The following is a 6,048-nucleotide window of genomic DNA, read 5'->3' on the forward strand; positions in this document are numbered from 1 at the left end:
GAAACCATGTCCTTGAGAAAATGGTCAGCATAGAAATGCAACCAGAAAAAAGATGGGAGAGCAATCATAAAAAGATGCCGTAACAATAAAAAAAAAAATGGAGTTCACCCCCCCAAAAAAACACATTAATAAAAAAATATTGCTATGCATGAACTGGCCTTTTTTGTTACTTGTTGTGTACATTTATATGACTATTTTCATAATTTGTTTTGTTATACAAATCAATATTTCAATACTCACAAACTAAATATATATATATATATATATATATATATATATATATATATATATATATACAAATATATAAATAGTTTGAGATTTTTGGGAGAATGACACAATTGCGTCATTAACAGTGCGTCTTGAGAATGGGCAGCAGCCACTGGGATTGGTGGATCTTTTGATGGTTACGTTCTTCATCAAAAATTCTGTTCTAATTAACAATCTTGTAATTAATCTTGTAGGTTATCTTTATTGTTAATAATCAATTCCCCTATGGAACAAATTAATGGAATATTTACTCACAGTTTTTAGTTTTGTTATTAGGAGTGATTCTTTGAACTAGGTTAAGTAGCACCTTTTTAGACTGTGGATGTGCTTTATTCATGCGGATGACCCAGGTTTGATTCCCCCTTTTGTCCCACTTTTTCTCATCATGTTTCCACTCTTATTATTTCCTTTAATTCTATTTATAATAATAATAAGTACAAATTAATGTAAAGGTTGATGGCCTCACAGTGATTTGTTCACAGTGAAGGTTGGGGAGTTGAGAGAAGGTTTTGATCTGGGTAAAATTAACCATGGTTTTACTACAGCAATATTGGAGTAACCATGTTTTTTTGGTGGAAGCCATAGTTTTAATGCAATTAACCATGGTGTTACTAAAGCAATATGGTGTTAATAAAGTAACCCATGTTTAATTTCGTGTATACCTTGATTTGACTACAAAACACCAGGGTGATACTGTGGTTACTGTAGTAAAACTATAGTACATTTTTGTAAATGCAGGTTAGGTTTAGGGGTAGGGGTTGGTTTAGGGTGTCTGTGGGACTCTAAATAAACACAAACACAGTGCAGTAATACTGTATGTTAGTATTTAATTAGGGGTGCAAATAGCATTTAACACAATTTGCACTTAGTGCAAAGAATGTGCTTTTTGTTGCTATTTACACTAAATCATTCTTTTTCTAGACCAACAGGAAGTCTTCATCCAGATATTATAAAAATATCTGACAAAAAGTATTATTTGTTTATGAGCTTTTATAACTGGAAAAAAAATGCTTGGGTTCACCTTCAACAACCGTCTATCCAGCCACCAATGATTCATGGCATGAGATCGTTTGGCTTTCATACCTTTACATTTCTTGTTGAAGCGTTTTTGCTTCAGCACATCCTTGTTCTCCACTCTGCTCTCTTTGGCTTCCTCCAGAGCGTCCTCACTGCTCCACACGTCCAGAGAGCATTTCACCACTTTAACGTTAACAATAAAGCCACAAAGCAACACACAATTTATGAATACAACATTTACAACTAAACTAATAAAAATGAAAAACCAAACAAACATTCCCCTTCTGTCACTCACTCGACGTTGTGTAGATGTAGTGACACTACGGGTCGCCATTGAGAACCCAGACACACCTCAATCTTTGCGAAAAGGCCAATGGGAATTGGCATGTGGAATTTGCATACCACTCCCCCGGACATACTTGTATAAAAGGAGAAGGAATGCCCACTCTCATTCAGAATTTTTCTTCGGAGCCGAGCGGTTGTGTATCAGTGAGCTGAATTCTTCTGCTGTCCCATTCACCTCAAAGAAGCGCATGCTGTTGGATATACGGCGCATTACAGTGACTTTCTCTCCTTCTGCATGCCTAGAGTAGATTTCGCCCCTGGGCTCTTCGGCAGCGCTACTAAGAGAGTATATTTCTGCAAAAAGAGTATATTTCCTCTTTAAGAGCAAACACATTGACGTGAATATCTTTTGAAAAAGTGTCTTTAAAAAGATGCCTTTGTGTGTTTCCTAGATGCGGTCGTTGTCTTTCCGTCTCCGAAAGCCACGGGTGCTGCCTCATGTGTCTGGGGCATGTGTCTAAGACAGAAATACCCACTGAATAAAATAAAATGTGTTCCTCATTGTCTTTGAATGGTCTAAATTTAGAGCATAGATCAAAGCAAAGTGGAGACATACAGAATGTGGCAAATTTGGGACATCATCCATGACAATTCTTCCCTCCAATGCATCCACGTTGAGGGCATGTGGACGTTTGGCAGGCTTGCCTTCAGGTAAAACTGAGCAGTCCAACATCTAATTAGCTGAAGCCTGCATCTACATCTGAATCCTATAAGAGAATGAAAAATAGGAAGTGTGAATTTCTGTTCAGTGCTGGATGTATTCTATTGACCAGGGGCTGTTCATGAACCAAAACTTTAAACATTAATTTTGTTAACATTTATTACATTACATTTATTCATTTGGCAGACGCTTTTATCCAAAGCGACTTACAAAAGAGGAAGAACATCAGCGAATCATCTTAGGGAGACAGTGGTACAAAAAGTGCCATATTACAAAGTTTTACTATCATCATAATAGTATACAAAACAGATTTAAGTGCAACAAGAAATGTAAATATATATATATATTTTTTTTTTTTTTTTTATTATTGACCGGTTAAGTGCTTTTGGAAAAGATGTGTTTTTAGCCGTTTTTGAAGATAGAGAGTGAGTTAGCTTCCCGGATTGAGTTGGAAAGGTCATTCCACCACCGTGGTATGATGAAACTGAAAGTCCGGGAAAGTGTTTTGGTGCCTCTTTGTTTTGGTACGACAAGGCGACGTTCCTTAGCCGACCGCAGGCTTCTGGTGGGAACGTAGCTCTGCATAAATGTTTTTAGGTATGCTGGAGCAGACCCAGTGACTGTTTTATATGCCAGCATCAGGGCCTTGAATTTAATACGTGCATGAACCGGCAGCCAGTGGAGAGAGACAAAGAGTGGTGTAACATGTGCTCTCTTAGGTTCATTAAAGACCAGACGTGCTGCTGCATTCTGGATCATTTGGAGAGGTCTAATAGCACATGCAGGAAGGCCTGCAATGAGAGCATTACAGTAGTCCAGTCTAGTTATGACAAGGGACTGAGCGAGCAGTTGTGTGGCATGTACAGAGAGGAAGGGTCTTATCTTCCTGATATTGTAGAGTGTAAATCTACAAGATCTTGCAGTTTTTGAAATGTGGTCTGTGAAATTTAGCTCATCATCAATGGTTACCCCTAGATTTCTGACCGTTTTGGAAGGCGAAACTGTAGTTGGACCCAGCTGCACGGTGATGTTGTGTTCAACAATAGGGTTGGCTGGAAAGACAAGGAGTTCTGTCTTGGCAGGGTTGAGTTGAAGGTGGTGTTCCTTCATCCAGGCCGAGATGTCTGCCAGACAGGCAGCGATTCGAACGGTCACTGTGGTGTCGTTGGGCTGGAAAGACAAGTAGAGTTGCGTGTCATCAGCGTAGCAGTGGTAAGAGAAACCATGTGACTGGATGATGGGTCCCAGTGATGTTGTGTATATGGAGAAGAGAAGTGGCCCAAGCACTGATCCCTGAGGTACCCCAGTAAGTAACTGGTGTGGCTTGGATACTTCCCCTCTCCATGCTACCTCAAAGGACCTTTCTGGTCCTTTGAGGTAGCATGGAGGTTAACCACAGCAGGTGTACAGTGCTCAATGCAAACATCAAGCACAAGGAAATGTAATCAAGCTTTAAATCATGAGAGAGATGACAAGATTTACAGAGTTACAAAACAGAACATATTGTTTCAGAAGACATTGATGAAATCACTCATCATAAGGGTGAATTATAATTTTTGGGTGAACTATTCCTTTAAACTTTGTTTTCTAGTTTACTCTATCATAGAGTAAGTGTATATGACTTTCTTCTTTCAGCCAAACACAGAGTTATATAAAAAAATATCCTGACTTTATGAGCTTTATAATGAGAGTGAATGGAACCTTAGATTTTGAAGCCCAAAAAAAGCGCATCCATCCATCATAGAAGTAATCCATATGACTCCAGGGGGTTAATCAAGGCCTTCTGAAGTGATGCGTTTTTTTAAGAAACATATCCATATTATAACTTTATAAACTATTATCACTGGCATCCGGTAACACCGTCCGCACGCTCACAAGAGAGTCGAGTTCCGGCGTATGACGTAGGCGTAGCATATGCTTCGGTGATAAGTGACAAAAGAGCAGCGGATAGAGAAAGCCAGTGAACGGCCATGACCAGAAGCCAGTTATTACAGTTCATAAAGTTATAAATATGGATATTTTTCTTACAAAAATGCATCACTTCGCTTTAGAAGGCCTTTATTAACCCCCTAAAGCTGTATGGATGATTTTTTTAATGGATGGTTGCGCTTTTTTGGGCTTCAAAATCGAAGGTACCATTCAATCCCATTTTTAAGCTTGGAAGAGATAGTGATTGTGTATGGCTGAAAGACCATATACACCTAGGATGGCTTGAGGGTTATAGTATATTTTTCAATATTCTAGTATGTTTTTATATATTTTCAATATTCTAGTATGTTTTTATATATCAAAACACTTATATGAGTTTCCAGGCCTTTGTGTGACCCAGGAGAGAGCATATGAGTTTACTAAAAGTGTTGATGCTGCAGAGAACACAAAGAATGGTATATAACCTTGAAAAACAGGTGTATTTCTTCAAAGACAAAATGTGTTTCTGTTAATCAATAGTATACTGATGAGAGTCCTTGGTGTGTTTCTTTTGTGCTGGCATGTATCTTTTCAAAGATACTTTTAATCAGTTATTATAAGAATGGTGTCTTGTTTTAATAAGCTGAATGTATGATATCTTTGCAGCTGGTGTTTTGCTTTTTCTGTTAATCAGCAGTATTTTAACATATATCCTTGACGATATCTCTTATATGATATGTTTTTGCCATGGTGTTTTGTCTTGATGAGTTAAATATCTTTGGAGCTTGCATTTTCTTTCATTAATCAAATGATAATGTGAAGGAACAAACAAGGCCGTGAAACAAACAAGGCCGCCTCATTGTAAGGGTTTCCATGAACTATGACATATGTCCAAAATATGTGAAGTTACCAGCTGATGTATGTTTTTAAAAAATAGATAGGCGGGGGATTTTCCACCAATATTTAATTAATGAAGGATATAAAACATATTGGTGGCGAGGGAAAGAGACTAGGGCAATAATCCCATTGGTCAGAGATAGTGGGTAAAAGATAACAAAAGGTATATAATTGAGAACTTAGGAGGATAATGTCAGAACGGACAGCTGACCAGTCTCAAGTTTGTTGTTGTTCAATAAACTACAACTTTGGCATCTGGAACTCAAGACTCCGAGAGTTTTCTTACAACTTAGAGAGATTCATCGTGATTTTCCACGACAGGGTGAGTAAATTATGGGCTAATTTTTTTTTAAATAATACATTTTTGGGTGAACTAACCCTTTAAGTACACAGAATTGAATTTACAGTATATTTTATTGCATTAATTTAATTTAAAATCACCAATGTCACAACTCAGAAGTATAAACGGCGATAAAAAAACTTATGAAACTCATCCTGAAAAATTACTCTGGGTCATCCCCAAGAGGATTGGAAGACCCTGAAGCACTGCAGTGCAAACATGTGTTACATCAGATGACTACGAAAAAGTAGATACAGGTAGATGTGAGGGTAACAATCATAGCCAAATTATGATTTAAAGATGACACTTTTCACTTCAAGTATATTTATCAAAAATATATTTTTAGAAAATATACTAAAGTACAATTATTTTAAAGTGTGTTAAAAGCTGTATTGTGAAAATTGGTAAAAGCAAGATGCTAATATACTTTAAATATATTTAAAGTTAGTACAATTTTGGTAAGTATATTTGCAATATACAATTGAAAAAAATTATATATTTAAAATACAATAAAGTATACTTTTTTCACTAGGGTCTGCATCCTCTGTAGCAGCAAAAGTCACATACAAGCTAGTCAATGACTAACTTAAATAATTTACCTCTAAAGACGCTT

The sequence above is a fragment of the Xyrauchen texanus genome, chromosome 5 (assembly GCF_025860055.1).
Source record: "Xyrauchen texanus isolate HMW12.3.18 chromosome 5, RBS_HiC_50CHRs, whole genome shotgun sequence".
NCBI classification, from domain to species: Eukaryota; Metazoa; Chordata; class Actinopteri; order Cypriniformes; family Catostomidae; genus Xyrauchen; species Xyrauchen texanus.